General features: G+C 38.1%; 1 long non-coding RNA gene across 1 annotated transcript in view; it reads left to right on the top strand.

Annotated features, from left to right (window-relative positions):
- LOC120323579 overlaps positions 1–19,226 on the top strand; it is an 87,424-nt gene extending 68,198 nt beyond the window's left edge. Inside the window, exons 4-5 of the long non-coding RNA XR_005564196.1 lie at positions 3,542–3,756; positions 19,143–19,226. This is a non-coding gene — a long non-coding RNA (uncharacterized LOC120323579). The remainder of the gene's footprint in view (positions 1–3,541; positions 3,757–19,142) is intronic.
- Positions 19,227–22,477: the final 3,251 nt, after the last annotated feature.

Below are 22,477 nucleotides of genomic sequence, written 5' to 3'. Positions count from 1 at the left end.
ATATTGTAACAGCACAGGATGCCCTTCCAATTTGTGACAACTGTGTGCACACAAATGAGGACTATTGCCATCATAAAGAACTCTCAGCCCAATAACTGATCCATAACCAGGTTATGATAGAAGAGAGGACCCCCATACACCCGTGGGTGTCACATTGTACCACATTTTCTACATTTATCTGTGCCAGGGAACCCTTCTTCACTCCCTTGGCTCAATCTGTTGTGTGATTAATCAAGTAATGTCTCACCTGTATGGGAATAATCACAAACACTGTGAAAGGATGAAAGCCATTGTGCTGGTGTCAAACTGATGGCAAGAAATTTTGGAGTGATTGCCAGAATTGTAATAATTTCAGCCATTTCAAAAGAGCTTAAAGTAGTTGTTAAAAAGAATGTGCCTCATCATCCTGGGAAATAGAGGCATTCTTGGCCTTCAGTCAGGTGTTCTTCAGAGGCAGTGACACATTTATGTGATTATAACGACAAATGACTTTTCTGTCCTGCTCTGTTTGTATAATAGATGAGGTGTGTGTATGCTGTTTAGGATGGAAGGAATAAGGGAGGATGGAATATTTACATTTCAAATATAGGAAATTGTAAAATTTCCTCATTAACGAAAAAAAACCCAAACAAGCCCATCAAATGTCAGAAAATCAAATTAGGATTTTAACTTCAAAGGTATAAGTCTCAGGCAGGACCTTGATTCAGACTTGGGCAAATGTAGCTGTTCCATTTCTTGGCCAACCTGAGGCTTAAGAATTCCTGTTGGAGCTGTTATGTGTCTGTTTTCTGCTGATTTTGTCAGTCTACTCAAAGGACAGGTGAAGCTTTTCTGAAGCCAGTTGATACAGGTCCAAAACCTACCGTCAGCTAAACTGGTCCAAATCATATTTGATCAGATAAAAAAAACCCGAGAGCAGAATTTGGCCCAACGTATTTCACAAGTGCAGCACAATGTTACACATACAGATCTCTTGATGTTCTTGCTGACTCTGCTGGCAGTGCTAATGAAATTATGAGTTGAAATCACTGCTGGAATTAGTCATCTGGATGTGTTTCCTTTGCTGTATCTATTTCACAAAAGAGTTTTACATTTTTGAAGTGAAAAGAACAGTTCAATTAAGTGTTTAATAGCCCCAGCTGCCCTCCAAAATTAGTTCAAAGACTGTAATAGGAAAGAAAAAAAAAGCTGAAATTGAAGGATTCTTCAATGTTATACATTTAAATTTTGATTTACTAACTTGGCAGTCAGTGTTTACCAATTAAAAACATAGATAGGGTTTTTTCATCTTCTCCAAATGACAATAGTGTTGTTCCTTAGCTGGTCTGTGTTGTCAGCCTGTGCCAAGCACTGGCTCTGCCACAGCCAGGGAACTTGCCTTTGCACCTGTCAAGGCCCAATCTGGGAAGTGGTGCACGATAAAGAGTCAAAGTGACAGCCCAAAATTGTTCATACAGTAACCCTTTAAGTGCTTGGAGAGACTTTTCTTTCACGTTTTAACTGTACATTTTCAATTGCAAAAGCCTTGTTCTCTGCACCAAACAATTTTCAGCACCAAAATCAAAGGAATTCTAAGTTTGTCAGTAAACCCTGACATTCAAGGGCTGAAGATCCTCAGAGCAAGGCACACTGAAGAGTTATATCACTGGGAGATTTTCCATTGGATTCATATTGTAAGAGATGGATTAATCTTTCAAAGATCAAATGATCTGGAAATACAGATGTCATCATTGGATTTCTGTTTCTTTTTATGAAGTGGACTGGCCTGGATGTGGCCCTGGGCAACCTGCTGGAGTGGAGGGACCCCCATCCCAGAGGAGCTGGCCAGCCTCAGCTGCTGTGGGATTCTGTGCATTCGACAGGATTTACATCCCATTTATACACGGCCAGTGGACCGAATAAAATGAATACTCTGGAATAACTCTGTCCTTAAACTACGTATTACAGGTTTATGAGTTAATATAAATAGATGCAACAGGAAGGATGATTCATCTTCACCCCCCTAAGAAACTGTAATAGCTTACACCAGAGAGATTGTCAGTGTAGGATAAACGATTTGCCATATTGGTACCTAGTTCTTAGCACTTATCAACTCCCTTTGCAGCAAAGAAACAAATGCTGAAAGTCTAAAATGGCACTTTGCTTAGTATCAGAATTAAGCTTTTGTGCCTTTAGGTGGAAATAATTGGTATCATTTTATGATACTCAAAAATTAATAAGAATGGAATCTTTTTGCTCTCAGGAAATTTATCTTGTTTTTATCATCAGAACAGTGAAAATTGAGAAAGAATAATCTCCATTGTCAAAAAATATTTCTATATACATAAGTTAGGAATACAGTGCTAATTAACAATGGTAAAATTAGATTAATTTTATACTACTAATGTGCTAGTCATTTTGGTAATATTCAGACAATAGTTCAGGATACATGCTGAGAAAGAATATGTTCTTAAATGCTGCCTATTAAATGAGTCAAATAAGTGAAACCATTGTTATATTGCAGAAAATCACTCATGTCAAGGGCATGGAGGGATAATATAATAAAAGGACAAGAAGAGCTGACTGGATTTTTAGATGCCAAAGTAACTTTTATATGTGAAGTTACAAACTCAAATGGACTTGCTGCACAACCCCTTCAATCTCAGTTCTGCTAAAGTTTTGATAGAAAAACCTTTTCCAATGTAACTTAAAATGCTGATTTTTCCCTCTTGTTGACAATAGTATATGATTATGCACAATTTGTGACTAACACCTCTAGTGACTCCCTGTTGAATGGATTTTTCATACAAATGCAGGAGGACAATAATTTTAAAAGAACAGCGTTTTCAATAGACTATGGTGAAGCCTGTTAAACACTACAGGAAAGCCTTACTTTTTCTTTTTTTGACTACATGACTCTCCATTCTAGTTCTGGTTTGTGTCTTAAAAAAAGATATTACTTTTACTTAAGCAGTACTAATGAAACCCCAAAGCAATACTATTTTGCATATGGCAAAGCTAACCCTTATTATATTTGTATTAGACATCAATTATGTATAAAATACATTTGAATACAATATCCCCCCATTAATTTATCTTCCACTTCCAGCAGAACTAAGTATATTCAATAAATCCGATTCCTAGTCTTTGTCTTGCAGCTAAAAAAAAGAAGTGGTATAGAAGGCTACATGCATATGGGGAAAGTCAAGACCTTTTACTTGTTTAATTTTTGCTACTTTTATAACCTTTTAGGTTGGAAGTTATTCTTGTGTTCATCATCTAAGTTTTTAATATAAATACCCCCCTCTGTAAATAATGCTGTTACACTATCTCCTCTTGAATGACCTCTCCTTAATGCTGTCCAGAAAGGTATTTCATTTATAATTATATAAGAACATTGATTTTTTTGTTACTTTTTGAGTTATTCTCTTGCTAATAGGTCAAGTCTATGTTCCTTCATATGCAGAAGATATGCAAAAAGGCTACAAGACCTGCTGCACAGTTTTATCAATAAAGCAATTAATATTTGAGTAAAATAATTGTGATGTCTATTTTTCTGCAGACTGTAGGATGGCAGCAATCTGTGATGGATCCAGTGTCCTGGAATAATCTCTTATCTTCCATTTGACTGGTGTTGGAGGTGCAAAGAAAGAACTGAGAGTCCTGCAGGAGAATACATCAAGTAAAAGAGCAGCTTCTGCTGGAGTGAAGCAGATGTGATGTAATGTTGCTTTCCAGGTTGAAAAACTCCTACCTAGAGAATTTCCTGAGCATAAGGTAAGGTAATATTCAAATGTGATAGGAATCACTAATTATTTGCCCTGGTGTTCTGTAGATATTCCACCTTTAGCTGCAAAAGCATGTCTAGGAATCCTCAGGCTTTCAGAGTAAAATGGAGCTGGCTTAAGACTCAGCATAATTAAAAAAAAACCCACAAAATGCTCCATGCTTTCTTCTTGGGTGTGCACACACTTCCCTCTCCTCAACCCAGAAAAACTGGGCTTTTACTGGAGGGTCTTTATTATACTTACATGTGGTTTGGAACATTCACGTTCAGTTACTTGTGGTTACTGAAGTTAGATGGTCAAAGGATGGATTTGTGAGCTTTATTTCAGACCCAGCAGGAATACAGTGAGAAGAGTTATTCCTATGAAATTTTAACTAAAATACGGTAGAATTGTGTCAGAGGCCAATCTTTTGCAAATTCCAGTGTGGTGTGTTAGACTTTTGAGCTTTTTATTGATTCTGAATCCAAAACTGAGCTTTGGCTAACCTTTATTCTGGTAGACATAACAGAATTAACAGAAGCGTTGTTACATATCTGAGATAAGCATAATAACATTTCTGTATTTTTAGATTTGTCTCAAAAAGGTTTTGTACATGTAGGAGTTGAAAACATTAAGGAATCATGAAGCTCTTAATTAGCCATCAGTATTCTTCTCACTCATCATAGTAAGTGCCAGAGAAGGATGTTCTGTAAGAGAGAGAAGTTTGTCTGTGAGAACAGGATTTCATAGTAGGACAGCAATGACCACTCACAAATGGAGTTCAAAACATTCTTTAAGGTCCATGTCATGAGAATACTTTGGGAAGGAGGCTCAGCCTCACAGCAGAATTGGATTTTCTTATTGGTTTGGGTTTTTTTCTTCTTGAGGAACAACAGACCTGTAGTCCTCACATCTGTAATTTGGCCACAGCAGATATGACCTATGTAAATGGTGGACAGTCCTGACTTATATTACAAAGGCACCTTTAGAAAAATCTATAAGAGATGGAGTGAACAGGACTGTGTAAACTCTGTGAATCTGTTATATTTTCCCTTCAATGTGAAGGCACTGCTTTGTCCATTTATCAGTTCATTTATCAGTGACTCTCCAGAGGTCACACAGTGTCTGCTGTAGTATGTCCCACGTAATAGTTAGATCTTCACCAGTTCTGTAATAAATATAAATAATAATGCTAATGCAGTGAGGCACAGAATTGTGTGGAGAGCATTTGCAGAGTGCAGGTTTGCTTGAAGTGCAGAGCATGTTCTGAAATGCCCTGTGTGGCACAGGCTGTTGTGTCATTGTTGTGTCAGTCCCACCAACAAAGTGGATCTTTGTGGAGATGAGTTTCGTTGAAAAGGAAAGAGGTTTTTTTCTAAGTTTTACTAATCAGCACATATTAGTAGGCTTAATATTTCTGTTGCTTCCTGCAATTAATGACAGTGTTTATGTAACTCAGTAATTAAATCTGGAGCATCCGATTGTCTTTTGGCACTTAACATTAATTTTGGTGGGGCTAAGTCACTTGAGACTGTACATATGTGATCATAAATCAGCCAGAGAGAGAAGTTTATGCCTCTGTGATCCAATTATTTTTAGGTAATCCATGATGCATTTTTTTTCTCTCTTCCCTGTCAGTATCCAAATCCACAATAAAATAGAGATTTGGATTCTCCCCTTCTGCTGGTTCTAACAGGAAAATTATCTCCAGTGAGTAATAAATATTTCATGTTTGAAATACTTGCTCACCATTCCACCTTTTTCCTAGAACAGGTGGCCATATAATCCATTCTTGCTAAAGACACTTCTGCATGTAAAATATAACATATACAGTGTTGCATGCTAAAGAACCATTCAACTCTAACTGAAATGATGAGAAACTTTATGGAACTACTCTGGACAAATTTGTATTTAGTCTGAATCAGACTCCTTCCTCTGAGAAGGTTGTATCCTTCTCAGAAGGATGTGTGTAGAAATGTAATGCTGATGTGTGTAGAAATCAGCATTATTGTGTACATGCTTGACAAATGTGAGAACATGCCTGAGTGCAGCTTTCTGAACACCTTTTATTCATAGATTTCCCACATATATCTAAGGGCTCCACTACTTTTTGTTATTATTTTCACAACAGAATACTTTTATTTAATTGTTGCACTCAAACTTCATTTTATTTCATTATAAAGAGGCACAGTTCAAGATAAGAAACAGCAGGTTGCCAACTTCTGAAAGGTTTTTTTTTTAATTATTTTTATCTACAGAACTTAAAATTACTCCTGTGGTAATTTTCAAATATAGTTTGGGAATAGCTTGTCAAAAATTATTTATTCATCTAATGATAGATGTGAATATCTTCTGGGATTTTACAAAGTGCCTGAGCAAGTTGGAACTAATGAAGTTTAAGCATCTAATATGTTTAGCTTATCTTAAAAATCCTGTGAGATGCTAATATAAAACGTTTTAGACCCAACCACGTTTTCAAAAGTGCCTTAGAGACACTTAATTGATTAAATTAGAAATAAACCACCCACCCTAGTAGTTAAAACCCTGAGTATTAATATGCAGAGAAGTATTGTTGCATTTGAGAAGATTTAAGATTGGAAAAGAAACAAGGCTTGTAGGGAGAAGTGGTTAATACCACTGAAAACCAGAACACTTTTCCAGCCCTTTCCTTATACCTCTGTGGTGTGTCTGACAGCCTGTTTGCCTTTTCCAGTGCTATCAACTAATATTAAAATGTATTGCTGCCCTGAGAAAAGCTTGCACTTCAACATGAATATCAACCTGTTAGTTATTAAACCAGGAGAGGGTAAAAAATGTCCCCTCCTTTGTACTTAAAGAAAAAGCTCTAAAGCCTGAGAAAACATAACAGGAGTTCACCTGGGGATGGTGTGCAGTGACAATAACAGTACACACCTCTTTCACAAGTGCTACAACTTCCAAGAACCAACTTTTCTGTTTGAAATAGAAATCAGAAGAACCTCCAAGTAGCACAGTAGCTACCAAGCCTCAATTATTATTCTCTAGAGACAGAAACTGCAGCTCTTCACTATTCATGATAAAGGCAGCCAAAGCCCCTTGGGTTTTGTGGAATGCTGTTGGATATCCTCAAGCAACCCTGTGTCTGGAGACGGTTTATCAATCCAAGCAGCACTATGTGCTGTACTTTGCTGCTGGGTTTAAACTCCTGTGTGTTCAGGCCAAACTGGCATTTGTATGACATAAATACTCTGAAATTCCAGGTCAATGTTCTCCCAGTGTTGGTTAAGCAGACCAAAGCCAAAAGAGTTCAAATGGAGTGCAACTCCACCTTATTCTAATCAAAGCCACAGTGATGGACATGACATCTGGACTCAAGACCATACCAGCATTTCCATTTCCTTCCTGTTTTTGTAAGCCAAATGTGAGTGTCTGCTATGACTTTGCAGAAAAATCCAAGGGACTGCCTCTGCATAAGGCAGTGAGATGCCATGATGCTGTAAACCATCTCTTGAGAGCCCTGTATTTCTGCTTTAAGCCGGGGACAGAGAGTTAGTTCCTGATTAAGCTGCGTCATTCGAATAACAAAAGTTAGGCTGAAGTCACTCGTGTTTACTTTCAACTTGAATGGAAATGCAAGAGGCTCATTTGGTGAAGGAATGGGAAGACACGTCCTGAGCTGGCTCTGTAAGAGTATTTTAGGTCTTCTTACAGGATCTAATAACTACTTGTATCCTTTGTTTGCATTTGCCTTGTCTCTTCAGATTCTGCTCACTCTGGATGAATGGTCCGTTTGTACCTGGTCCATTTGTACCAGATTTTGAATATTTTGTCTTATAGTCTTGAAGGAGAGTTTACCAGTAATGTCATCTCATCTCAATAAATTGCATGTGCTTTGCTACATTTTTGCCTTCTGTTCCTTTGCTTTTGAAGGCTTAGCTGGAGAGAGAGCTGCCAAAATTGCAACTGTGCAGTACTTCCTGGCCTGGCAGGTTTCACATTTCTCCCTCACTGACAATGCCATGAATTACTGAATGATAATGTGGTTGTTGCTTTTTAAGCCTTTCCCACACCTGTCTTTGTTCGTCTGCAGAGATTTCATGTTCTCTCTTGAAAGACTAAAACTGAAGCATTTCCAAAATAGTGGGAGGAAAACATGCCCACAAAAACTCCTTTATTTGATACTGGTAAAGTACAGGACAATTAAAAGCAGCATTTATTGGAATTGATCAAAGCCCTTTCCACAAGGGAAAAGAAATATTGTACGTATATGCAGTCCAGAGCTCAGGTTAGGCCTGAATTAGCCTAAAAGGTTCTGTAAGCTCAAAATCTGGTGATTTAGGCATCACCCCCACTCTCCCACAGAGAAGACTCTTTCAAAACCATACACTTCAATCCTAGAGTTGAAGCACCAGAGCTCTGTGACGTGTATCTGTCTCCTCAGGATATACAGATATACTTGGATGCATAAATATTTTCCCAGACATGAATATTTTTTCCACCTTAGGAACCTAGTGAGAAAGAACATTGTGACTTGTCATTTGAATGCCAAAGTTCCAAGTTGATTTACTACAGACAGTTACAAAATGAGAAGGAGTTGAGGCCATGTCTGTTCTCTATTGCTCCATTGCTGCATTGGGTGACCAAAAGAAACCACTGATAACAGCAACACACATCTATAATTCTCCAGAGTGCCTTCTGAGGGAGCAAGTGCCTGCTGAGGAGAGCTCTGCACCTCAAAATATATGGTAGTAATTAAATTACTGCTAATTAAGTTTAGTAATCCAAAGGCTCAAACACTAATGAGCTAAAACAGAAAATATGAAAAGAACAGAAATACCTTTCCTGTAACTTTTTATGGTTTCCATCTCATAATTGCCCAACCTGCACTGAGAATTGCTTGCTGTCACATGTCCCATCTCATTTCAATTTGTTATTCTTGGATTTCTTTTCCTTTGGGGTAATTTTGTTTGTAGTTGCTGTTTGCTTACAGGATTGGAAATAAAAAAAATGCACTGCCTGTCATAAAACAGTTTACCTGGGAGAAAACAATAACGGCACTGAGGCAACTGTACGGTTACATTTCTTGGTAAATATGTGCTTTTTACTGATTGCTTTTATTTTCACAATTCCTCTCACACAGCCCTTGACAGCCTCTGATTCCCAAGGATAAATTCCCTGTAGCTCCAAAGCAGGCTACATCAGTTAGACCGATAAAAGTGGTTGTATTAGCAGTGGATAATATCATAGAATGGAGACAAATCAACAATCAATAATGGTAATAATGTGTCACTAAAAAATAATAATGTTTAAATTGCAGCAAAAATTATATATTGCATTTTTTTCCTCCAAGTCTTGAAACCATGAATTGATTTTAAAAAGCAAGCAATTGAAGTTAGTTGGTATGGGGTACGTTTTAATGATATCTGGGAAGGTAATGTTAGTTTTGTTTCTTCACATATTTAAAAAAGCTTCTATTGGTTTTAACTAGGCTAGATAGCAATTTTATTCTTCTGGTCTCAATTTTCTGCAAGTTCTACCTCTTGATTTATAATGTGTTATCATCAATTGCCTTATTTTTGTAATTTAATAAGTATTCTTTCCTTATTACTTCATGGGGTTTTTTTGTCTCTACAATGAAACTTTAAGAATGAGTAGGTTTCCTTGATTATTATTTTGTAGCACTTGGAAAAATAATGGCATTGTAACTTGCTCTCACTCATGCTATTCTGTTAAATTCACATCAGCAATCAATCTGCTTGGTAATTGTTTCTGGCTTCCTGGAATTGGTTCTTTAAAAGCACTGGGGTTTAGACTTTATTTTGCTTGCACATAAGAAATGAAGTAGGGTGATTGGTTTCACCTCAACTATCACTTTTTTTTAGCTCTAGGAGGAATTAGTCTTTATCTCTCAAGGTAAAGTGGAATATAGATTTCCTAGCACATTGGATGGAACCCTTTTGATTTAGGAAATTATCTTCTGGACTATCACCAGTCTTTTCAGACATTTCATATTTTAGCCTGCGTGTTAATGCAACATTTTTCTCTAGGTAGAAACTATAAATTGATATTAGGAACCCAAGCATCCTTTACTTTTTCTGGTTTTATGGTCTGTAAAAAATGTCATTTATATCCCATCTCATGCTTTATCTGTTATACTGAGCATTTGAGATCACTTTCATATTATTTTTCTGCAAATCAAAGAAAGGTAATTCCATCTTTTTTCCACAGTTTTCTCAAATGCAAGGAACACATTTAGGAAATATCTAGTTTCTGCTTATGAAACAGACACAAATTCTATCCCTTCAGTTGCTCTATAATGCAATATCTTTCTCATGTTAGATATTTTTCTATAATGGCTTTTGTACTTGAGGACAAGAAACAGTAGCTTATATCGAATAAATGTCAGACAGAAGATGTGCCAAATTTTCAGTGGCAAACTGCAGTGAAGCACCAGAGCCTAAAAGCTGAAATATATTGTTTGGAGTCACAGGCTGGCAAGAGCTGCTGGATATGTCCTGATCCTTTTCTGCTAACATTTTTGGTGGAAATTAAACTCTTTAGGTTAAACCAGGTACTCAGCTTGCTCACTCACCAACAGCTTCCTCAGGCTTTTGTTTTATTTACAGCACCCTTGGAATCAGGAAATTTAAACTCTCAAAGCTCTCTCATTATACCTTGCTGAAACAAAACCGGTACAGACAATAAATATTAGTCAGTTATTTGTGGAGAAAATAAGAATTCACATCCTCCCCCCAAAATCACTCTCCTTTGCAGCCAAGAAATGGTGCCATCTTCCAATGCTGTAGAAATATTTGAAGCTCAGGAATATGTATTTTTCTTATTAACCTCTCTCCATAGCAGAGCAGCATGGTTTACATATGGGAACTCAGTTGGTGCTGTACTCTACTGGCCAGTAAAGAATGGAGGGGATGGATTTCAGGGTTGCCAGAAGGATATCTGAGGCCTTTTCGAGTATCTGTGTGAATAGCATTGCTCCAAGGGTAGCCTTCTCCCTTTTTCCTGTGTACACTGTCATTTAAAAGTGCATCCTGGTCTGAAAATAACAGATTTGGGTTTTGCAAATTTGGAGAAGGATTTTTTTTTTCTCTCTGTTGGTGTGGTATTATCACATCCCCACTGTTTTTATCCTTCACAGTAGACATTTTTAAAATGCAACTTAAAAATAAAATCTGGCTGCAGCAAGGGAGGGATTATCACACATTAATTTGATATGCTCGCTCTGAGTGGTTTTATTGCTTTTCACAACAATTTAGAATTTCAGTATTCATAACCCATTTTAGAAATTATCATCAGAGGACATTAGTCTTACCCGTGAAGGACAGATGATATACATTTTTACAGCTTATTAGGCTCCCAGATTTACCCTGAACACATACGCCAAGTCTGCTTGAAATATTGGCCTCCTACACAGCTCCACGTAAATGACTGGGTAGATGGTCCCACTGGGGTTCCTGTTTTGTACCCTGCAACTATCAAGATTCAGTGTGCCAGTGAGGATCCTAATGATAGCTAAGAGTGCCGAAACTTTTGGTTTTCATGGCAACCACACAATCTGTTGTACAATAACTATTGCTTTGTCACTTGTTTCAAGTGGAGCTTCGAAAGCAGTTGGCAGTAGAAAAGCATCTTTTTATGCCTTCTCTCTACTGAGTCTGATGTTCTTGCCTGATGTGTTTTGTTAGCACACAAGATACATCTCTTTCCACGGAGCTAATGGGCAGGGGGTTTTCAGGGGTGTTAATGGCTGTGTGATCAGCTTGCTGTTCATGGCACTAAGATAATGAGAGTTTCCTCCAGGGGAATGCTGATGGGATCCTCAGCTTGGCTCTTCACCTTGGAGGTGTCGGCTGAAGCTCATGAAGGTTTTAGTCAGAAGTGAGGAAAGGTTTAATGTCGGCAAAAAATTACCCATTAGCTGCAGAAATGTAATTAAATATCAGATGGGTGGGGCTGAACATAGTCAGTTGTGGGGGGATATTACAGAGACAGGAGGCTTTTCACTCCTCTCAGAAGTCTGTTGTCTCTCCCAGTTGCTCTGGACCACAGTCTCAGAATGGTGCCAGGGCGGGAGGTCTTGATATTGATGGCTAAAAAACACAGTCTGTTATCCCAAATATAGTGTTAATTTATACAGATCTGTGTAAAATAGCCAACTTTCATCTGCTAATCTAAATGGCAGTAAGATCTGAGCTGCTGCCTGCTAAAAGCCAGGAAAATGACCCAGTAACGTTTAATGGGATTCAGATCAGACCCAGGATATTAATTTCTGCAACAGCCTTTAGGACATGAAACAAATGCCTGCCTAACTCTTTACTGGAGTGGTTTCAGAAGGGTGATCTACTTTAGGGTAGACCTCAGTATAGTGGGAATTTTTCTTGAGAAGTGTGATGACAAGGGAGTTAGATCTATTTCCTTTTTTCTTTTCTTTTGTGTGCATAATTGTAACAAATTTACCCAAGAGGTACATTTCTGCGTCTTCACGGCGCCATAAGAATCTGTCATTGATTAAGAAGAAGCTATCAGTAGAGCCCCTTTGATCTGGGTGAGGAATCATAGAGTTTAAGAGCCAGGGAAAGCAGTTAGAGCATCTGATCTGACCTTCTGAGTGCCACATGTGCGTTGCATGTCACTCAAATGTCATTGTGTGAGACCCAAATTGCAGGCTGCAAGCTCCAGTGGTACCTAACTCTGGGAGCTGCCTTTGAATGTCTGCCCTTTTGCTTCCTGCACTTGATCTGACACAAACATTCTCTTTTGCTTTGATAAAATAGGTGGTCTAAAGCTCTCAGCAGAATGAAGTGATCTGTTCAGAGACAAACTGCAATGTTAAAGTGCATTTGCCTTTCAGCAAACAAAATATGCATCAAATAATTTATCTCAGTGAAGGCTAAATAACACTTTACTGTGCTAACCAGGGAGCTGCAAACCTCTGTTGTCTCGAACAACATTTTGTTGCTTTGATTATGTTTTTCTTCATGAAAGAAAACAGCACTGATTAAGGGTTGTTTGGAATTAAAATATTGAGTATTTGAGCTGTCAAACACCATGATGAAACAAGAACAATTGGAACATGAAAAGTAATTTTCATTTTCAGTGTCTAAATCGATTAATTAAGAAAGAATTAGATTGACATGGACATAACTAAGAAATGTCAATAGGCAACAAGTGTCAACATGGTAATTTGGGCCAGTTTTTAAGTGTATGTGCATAGTCTCTCCCTCGCTCCTTCATCCATAACTTATAAATCATTGATGGCCTGAAGATACAGAGACAGGCATTATAAAAATATGAGGATTCCTCCAGTCTCAAGATTTGGGATTTCATGATGAAATAGTTGAAGCATTTGTGTGATTCAGGAAGTCAGACCCCAATCCCCAGAGGAATACACAAACACAGCCGCCGTTCTGGAAAGGACACAGCCAACATTGATGTGACAGGAAAGGGAGGGAGGGAGCCAGGAGGTGTGTGAGGGTTAAAAGGAGATCAGAGCAGAGCCAGAAGTAGGTGTAGTTCCTATACATTTCTGTCTTTCAAGGCACGTGTTGCAAGGTGGGCTAAGTGTAGATCCAGGTGCACATATTCAATCTGGAGTTTTATACCTGCCACTGGCTCAAGTATTGCCCCACACTCCTGGTTTATTCTCCCCATGATTGTAGTGTGAATTGGCAGGAGAGGCAATTACTGTCTCTGAAAGTGCTGGGCTGTTTATACTTTTGCTTGTTCTTCACATGATGTTTTGAATAGCTGCTCCGGGCAGAGGCTCTCACGGATGGCATTTCTCCCAACACTGTCACTTGAAAGTTTGAAGTGCTGCTGCAGATATTTTGAGAACACCTATCAAAAGGGGCTTTCAATGCCATTCAGTTCCTTTTACTGTCTCATCTAAGTGTAAAAGAGCCACAGATAGAGCTGTTTAACTGCACTGGTGGCTCTCAGCCCTGGGATTGTGGCTAACCAGGAAGCAGATTTTCCCATTCACAGTAGGACTGTCTCAGTCACTTTCCCAATAAGTTTCCAGATATGTAGTATGAGTTGCATTTTCTTTGGAAGTTTTCCTTGCTCTCCCTATGGATTGCATCTCTTGCTGTGATCTGAGAGATACTCTGCTCAGTTTTCTCAAAGCATTGACACAAATCCTGGTGGCAATTTCAAAAGCTCTGGCTGGGGAGGAGTTAGACTTAATTTCTTCTGCTTCCCTTGTCTTACTTATCTGCTGTCTCAGAACAATAGGTGCCTGTCTCTAGAGACTGGATTCCCTGTCTCCTGCCTATCCATGTCTGTTATTGATTATTGTGTATTTTGTTTTGCATTTGCATTTGTCTTTCTGGTATAGAGTGGTTACCATCAACATCGACTTTAAATCAATTCCCTGACGTTGACAATGACTGTAATTGATTTTCACCAGGCAATTGTCTTTGTTGTGGAAAAAGTCCAGATACAATTCATGTTAAAGTGTACTGAAACCTGTGAGCCAAACCACTGTAAGTCAGTGTTTTAGCAAGATCAACCCTCCAGTTCTAAGTGTATGTCACTGCAAGATGAAAGGCACTTTCACAGGGCTGTCAGGTAGAAAATGAAAGTACAGCAATTAATGCTAGAAGTTTGATGTGTTGTGTTAAGTGTACACAGATAGAGTCACATGTGATTAGATACTTCCATGTACAGTGAAATGTCACCTCCTTATAGAACTGCACATCATATGGACACTTCAAGAAGGGCAGGTGAATTTTAAATCCATTACTTTTTCCTCCACTCTGCATTTGCAGGCAGGCTTTGAGGCAAAAACAACAATGTGCACAAAGTGCTGATACCTGGTGTTATGGAAATCATATATTTTTAGAGTTTCCTAATACTAAGTCTTTAAACTTGATAACACAACACTGGGGACACAGCAAAGACTGTTTGAGTGAATATTGCCATGTGAGATGCTCATAAAACTGGGGCTTGGATTCTTGCAACAGACCCATGAGTTCCATCAGGAGTTCAGCCCAGCAGCACAGAACTCCTGATCAGATTTGTTTCAAATAATCAGCCAATGTATGTCTCAGTCTCTCCTTACCATACATGCAAATGGCTTATATATATATATAGTTTTTTTATTTATTTTTTTTTCTTTTTGAAAGTGTCAAAGTTGGCAAATCCAGCTGGAGAAAGTCAGCACAGTTTCCTCATTTGTCACCTGGCTTCCTTGAAAAGATCCCAACCTTCATCCCTTTTTCCATTCAAGCCATAATTGTACCACACTCATCATTTCAAATGTGTTCTGGTGTTATGATTAGCTCCAGACATAGGGTAAGCAGTGAAAAGCCTTGGACTCAATAGCTTTATTTGACATTTTCATTATGTTTCAACAAAATATCATATCCAGACATACCCAGATATTTTCTGTTAGAAATGCATTAGTTTTAAAGATGGTTGTGTCTGGGTGGCCCAGTAACCTTTAGAATAAGGCATTCTTTGTAAATGTGTGTTTTTCTCCAGAAGTAAACTTTAGAATTAATTGCAGTGAAAATGGAAAGTAATTGTGGAAATTTTTTTATGTAAACTTAGAACTTCCCTTAGCTCACTCCTGAGTACAGTGTCCAGAGCAGTTACAAAATAAACATGTGCATTGTCCCACTCTTCCTTTGGAATACAAGTTTAAGCTTAATTCCCAGCAGAATTAACAGAATTGTCCTCAAGTCTATGCAAAGAAGCAAAGAAAACAAATCTATAGGATGTCTGTCATGTAACTCGTGATTTTTTACTTTTATAACTAAAAATGAGGTACCTGCATCGCTCTAGAATTCTGGTGAGCTGCTGATCAAGGAATGTCCAATTATTTTAGACTGTCAAGAGCAGTTTAACCTCAAGATGGTGCTAGATGGTTAAGTTGGCTGTCACAACAGCTATTGTTTATCATTTATTTTTTTTCAGAATGAAAAAACAGTGATAACATGTAATTGGCTAATGACCAGTAAGAAAGGACAAAGAATTCATATTAAAGTGCATCAGTTTTATAAATTAATATGTTTATCAACCTGAACAAGACTTGAATTGATTTGAAAAGATATTAACTACATCAATGTGTCAGAATAAAATACTGCTTAGGAAGAAACAGAGCATAGATAAAACAGAGCATAGATTGGAACCACAATGATAGGAGATATCAATATGTAATTTGACAGCTTACCTAGTTATTACCAGGCAGTCTGGGATTAGTAGGAGTGTCATTCTGGCAAGTTAAAGTAATCAAAACAAAGTAATCTCAGATAAATAGTAAAGAATTTAAGTTCTTGAAGAACTTAAGGAACTTTACTTCTTCTTTCCCAATAAATAACATGTAGGAGTTCTTTAATTATTTCAAATCGAGCTATTTTTATGCTAGAAGGTGATTATCCAGGGCATGGCCGTGGTATTTAAACTGTAACCCATTCTTGAATCAGCAGGGAAATGAGCTGATATGGCAGGACCTGACAACCTTCTTAGCACAAGCAGCTGTGCAGGTGATGTAACTGCAGAATAGAAAACACAGACAGTTCTTCAAGCTTTTCTCTGCAGTTATAGCACCAGGGCTGGTTTTCTAGTGCAGCCAAACAGTGATCAGATGACCAGAAATTCATCTTACAGTTAAGGGAAAGACTCTTCAAAGGAGCCCACGACAACATTGTTACAGTTTATGCTAAAAAAGTAGTGCCAGGCTTGTACGAAGTGCCTGTGACTCCGTGTGGTGGCCTCTGGAATGGACCTGCTTCCTGTGAAAAAATCTTTTCCTAAAATGAGATGTGGGTCTGCTTGAAGATCCTGGTTCCTGGGCACGTCTCCTGTGGCCAGTGGGTGTTGGAAAGCAGGGAAACTCTCTTCACCACACAGGGCACTTTTGTTGTTCTGTTTATTTTATTTTCTTTTATCTCTTTCAATGTTTGTTTTCTTTGTTTGTTTTTTTTTGGTTTGGTTTGGTTTGTTTTTGGCAACAAGATTTAGCCTTTTAGAAAAGCTGCAAAATGGGAAGAATTTACGTGTCAAGTTAATTTATTTCGCACTAGAAAGGCCTTTCAAAAAGGTGGCTGTTTGATATATATAATCTTATAAATGAATCAGCAAAATAATATGGGGACTTGGGGATGTGCAGTGACAGAAAACTTTTTATTAAATTTTATTTCATTTTCAATTTTGAGGTTTTTTATTCTCCCAGGCATTTGTCTTGATATCTTCCAAAGTTTTTATAATTGTTTGATGCAAGCAATTACTTATGAGGTGGCTGAATCGCCCAAGATAATGTTACAGAAATGTGCAAAAACTCTGGCATTGAAAAGGGCTGCTTAATCTCCTAAAATAATTGAGAATTTGCCATCATTCCTTTGCAACCTGAAGAAAACAAGGTTTTACAGTCCTTCTTTTTTGTAAATCTGATATTATATAAATTACCACACTGCTGCCTATGTTGCTTAAATATTAGTTTCTTTATTGCTTTTATAATGCCTTTTTTGGAGAGAAAGAATCAGCTAAATGTGATTGTTTGCCTTTATAAAGCAGGGAAATAGAAACTGGACTGTGTGTCCTACCCACAGATTTTTATCAGATACAGATAAAAGTATAAATAGCTTAGGAGACAGTGTCCTCTTAAATGATGATCCTAAGGTTAGTGGGGCTTTTAGAGAATATTTTTCTTGTCTAGACAGTTATAAAGAAGCTGGAAGTTGATTTAAGGTTTTATTATAAGGAATATAATCCCACGTCACTCATATTCAGTATGCAAGGGAGAAAAGATTTATGTGTAATTTTAGAATGCAATTCATAAGAAAATATTATTCTGGTCATTGCAGCTATCTAAAAATCTATTAAAATTATTTCAAATGAAAAATAGATGTATTTTAGAGTAGTGGGGAAATCAACATACTATATTTTTTTTTCATTAGATTAAATTGCAAAGTGACTTTCTAGCTGACAGAAGGAGAAAGGCAGTAATAAAATTCATGCTTATGTGGTTCAGGCTTAGTCAAGGGGAGAGTTAGGGTAAGAGTGTTTAGCTAAAAGTCATTTTAAGTCACAAGTATATAAGAATAGATGATTAATTATGTTGTCCACTTGGGGCAATGACTGTACAGGACAAATTGCATTTGAACTTGGTTACAAAAGATTTTGAAATATGAAAATATCGGATGGAAATGAAAAAAGAAATAAATTTGCTTCCCCTCAAAGCATTGTGTATTGACACAGGGAAATGATTAGTAGAGGAATTTAGGAGAAAGTTGTCTATAGATATTGATCCTGACACAGGATCCTTTCAGTAACAGTCTCAGAGGTGCAGCTTGCTGAGATCTGGAGGCTGAGTGTTTGCAGTGACCTCTGCCACACAAAGATCATAGTCAGCATCTGGATCTCCATATGGAGGATAAAACTTCTTGTACTACAAAAAAGCTTTCCAACAACTGTTTTGGCAGGGACAATCATAAAAAGAGTATTTGAACATCTTATTACACTGTTAATATATTCCCATCAGGAAGTTAAACTAATTAACTCCTCTCTTATGCATACCTTGGTGATATTTTTACATTTCCCAGGGCACATAACCAGTCACAAGAAAGGGAAAATGTCACCTTCCAATAGTCACTCCATAGCAGGCACTGGAGGACATTGTTAAAGCAAAATGTTTTGTGTGCTCTTCAGTTTCTTGATGAGGTGGAACAAAAGATGACGATCTCACCAGAACACTTTGCTTCAACTTGGTGTGTTTGTCTTTGTCTATTTTTTGATATTTTTACTTCTGCTCTTGATATAGTCTCCTGTTCTGCTTGTGTTCTCTGATTGCCTGAGGGGAAAAAAAAAGAGAAATAATTATTTCAGCCTTGGGAGGTACAGAGCTACTGGAGAGTCCAGCAAAGGACCTCTGAGGTGACTGAGGGACTGGAGCAGCTCCCGTGGGTAAAGGCTGAGAGAGCTGAGACTGCCCAGCCTTGAGAGGAGCAGGCTCAGAGTGATCTTATCATGTACAGATATCTGAAGGGAGGATGTAAAGAAAGAGCAGTGACACTCTTTTCATTGGTGTTCAGTGACAGGACAAGAGGCACAAACTTGAAACACAGGAGGTTCTCTCTGAGCATCAGGAAACACTTTAACACTGTGACGGTGACTGGCACAGGTCACCCGGGGAGGTGGTGGAGTCTCCATCCTTGGAGACATCCAAAACTTATCTGGACACAGTCCTGGGCAGCCTGCTTGAGGTGACCCTGCATGAGCAGGAGGGTTGGACAAGATGGCCTTCAGAGGTTCCTTCCAACCTCAATCATCCTGTGATTTTGTGAGTCTCTGAAATTGCTGTTCAGTGTATCTGTGTCAATGGTGCAGGAATAAAAGACTTGGATCTCTCTAGTCTTGAACTGAGCCTACTATCCCACTTGTCTTCTCTTTTGTTAGGCTTCAGTTTCTCCAAACTACCTGTGAAAACAAGGCCTAAAAAAGCGTCCTTTGTAAGAACACAGATTTCAGCACTGAACATTGGTCAAGTAAACCAGGACATAATTTAGGTGAGTAATGAAGGACAAAACAAGGTACCACTGTCTGTGTACGAACAGCCTCTGAAGGCAACCTCTGACGTTTATAGTTTTCTTCCTATTGTGAGGGAGTACATTTTTGTTTTTAATATCATCAATTGTATTGTGGAAACCAACAGTAACACAGAAGGACAAGGACCATTGTCTGCACCTGCCTAGTGCTTGTAAATGAGATATTTTTAGAGAACTAGAATCTAAAATGACTTGTGTGTCATCCAAGGTCATTGTTTCTGTGTGTTTGTTTGATGCACATAGTGAAGCTACTGTATTAAATACAATTCAGCATAACATCCCTAGTTTAAGATGTAGACAATTATGAAGGTTTAACCAGGGATAATAGCTGTGAACCTGGTTCTTTATTAGCAGGACCAGCTATGTTGGAAGAATAAATGGAAGGCATAAATGAAATAATCTGTTGCTGGGCAGTTGAAGAACACACTAAATCTAAATCACCTGGCTAACCAAGAATGAAGATTATGTTTTTGAACTGACAGAAAAAATCATGGTTAAGGTCACTGTGGATTTATTACCCCAAGGAACATTATAATAAACGGGTTTGTCTTTATATTAACTAAAAGAAGCCTCAGTCTTCAGCCAATTCTCTATTGAGGGCACATATATTAGTACTAGAATTAATTAGATCACAGTATTATCTGATCAAATTGATGGAAATATATAGAACTGCATGAACTGTATGTTTTCAAAAGAGGCAGTGAAGATTTTGGCAGCACTTCCTTGTTTGGCTTTTAGGAAATTCCACAGCTGGAGAACTTTGTGTTCCAAAGGTAGGATGAGCACAGAGAGGTTTTAGTGTTTTTTTTAATTTATTTCACAAAGCAGATTTTTTGAGAGGAAAGAAATTAAATGTAATGTTGCACCTTCTATTTAGAAATGTCTAGGCTATTCAGTGGATATTAAATGCAAGGATGTATAACATAAATTTCCCCCAAAAAATGAAATATTTTGAAAATATTTAAAACTTATTCAAATGTTTATACTTAAAAAAAATCACTTTCATCAAATTCCATATTTAAATGAAATTTCAATTCCTCTGAAGACCCCATTATTACTGAAAAAATAAGTGAAAACATGCTGTAAGTTCTATTCAAGCCTGTATGTCCCCTTCAATGTCATCTGCCTGTGGATCTCAGCCACTTTGGAAAACCAATGCCCAGATTTATCCCATGTGACTTTAACAGCTTCCCTGATGGGGAAGGAGTCTCTTTGCTGGTATGGCCAGTGCAGAAAGATAAAAAGCTCCAGGGAGGCTCCATCCCCTATGGAAATGCCTTTTCTCTCCATTGTAACAGTGCCAAGGGCCTCCAGTGCTTAGAAAACACATAAACCCATGGTAATCAGGTACCTGAGCGAAGGACCTGTAGTTTATTCCTTCTAGTAACCCTAACACAGACTGTTAAAAGCCTTGGCCATTATAAATAAAACCATTTTGGTGAAGCATAAAAGGATCTTCACCAAGCCAGGTGATGCTCCGGTCTGACTCAGGAGGCCACTTCCAGTGCAATTCAAGCCAGTCAGTTAATGTACACCATAAAATTGTGTCTTAAAAATTAAATTGAAAGCTGCTGTTTCAGCCTCTCTGGACAGCCATAGAAACAACACAGAAGAAAAGGATTTCATACCAAATTCTTATTTTCTGTCAGCAAATGCATTCAGAATTGCAGGTGAATAATTACAGGCAGATTGAAGAGCTTCATGGATGTTTTGAAGTTATATATATTGCCCACAGATTTTCACCTCAGCGAATTTGAGTGTGTAATAGCCTGTGATGAAGCATGCAGGCCTATCAGTGTCCCTGGAGAGGACTCTGAAGCCATTTTATCTCCTGGACTGAGCAGGGTCTATTAAAAGGAGATCCTGCTAAGCCAAGTCCCCAGGAGTTAAATTCCCAGCCAGGGTTTGAAGCTATTCAGGGTGTTACTAATAACAGAAACATCATTATCTGCAGCCAAACTAATTTACATTCTATATTTTGAAAGAAGACAATTGGGATTAGTTAGGGGGGAGAACGGTTCTTCCTCCCAGCCAAAGGGGTGAGCGCTGGAGTAAAGAGGTTTTACCCTAGAGACTTCTTGATTTCTTGTTCTCATGTTTCTTGATTGCCAGCCTACATGGATGACATGCAGTAACAGATTTGAACTTGAAAAAAACCTCTTCTTGAGTGTTTTGACAGCCTTAGAATTCTCTTGTTTAGATTTTAATAATTTAATAGCAATAGTTGTAAAATCATTATACTGGAATTTGTGTGTTTTACTGCTGGACACTGAAGTGGTAGTGGGGTCACAGTGCTTTTGATGCAGATGTTTAACAGTGACAATTCCAGTTCCTACCCTTGAGAACTGTTGCCTCTTTCCATGTGGATGTTGAGCTGTTGACCACAACTCTTTGAGTGCAATTCCCTATCCACTGAGTGTTCCATCTGCCAAATCCGCGTGTCTCCAGTTTAGAGATATTTCAAATATCATCCACAGTGAGCTAATATTGCTGAAGAGATTTCAAATACCAGCCAGCCTTTCTATTCACACCTGAGTGGTTTAAGATATCAGCACTACAGTGGCCTCGTAAATTAGCAGCACATCTTTTCCTTACAGATGTGGCAATGTCATCCAAGGAAGTTGATGACTCAGGCACCAGGAAATGGTCTTCCAGGTAACAAGTGTTCAGCATATCACAGTGTTCCATTTATAGCACAAAAGATGATCTAAAATGTCACCATTGCTCTGGAGAAAACAAAGCACTGCATCCATCCATAGCTGGAGGCTTTGTCAGTGAGAAAAGAGTTTCCCTTGCTAGCTCAGAGAGTTAAAATTCCTGCTCATCTCTTACAATACACATTGTCTTTAGCAGCTCTATGGCTTTGTGTAATAATATATGGTAATTTTCTCGTGATAGGTATTGGTAATCAGGACTAGAGTAGTGGTGGTTTTTGGAATGTTTCAAGGCACACTATAAGTTCTCAGTAATTCTTGCTGCCTCCCTGTGATGACAGTCCTGTTTAACTGTCTCAGGAACACAGACACTGAGATAAAGAGAGGGAAAAGAGTTAGTCCAAGGTTCCCTCCATGGCAGACTGGAGTAGAGTACCTCAGTTCTCAGTCTACTGACCTCCTTATTACAAGATCTGTGATCCTGCAGCGTGCTCAGGTGATACTCTTTTATGTTAAGCTTTACACCAAAGTT

The sequence above is a fragment of the Pipra filicauda genome, unplaced genomic scaffold (assembly GCF_003945595.2).
Source record: "Pipra filicauda isolate LSUMZ 115617 unplaced genomic scaffold, ASM394559v2 scaffold290_size937220_pilon, whole genome shotgun sequence".
NCBI classification, from domain to species: Eukaryota; Metazoa; Chordata; class Aves; order Passeriformes; family Pipridae; genus Pipra; species Pipra filicauda.
This window is presented reverse-complemented; position numbering and strand designations above follow the sequence as displayed.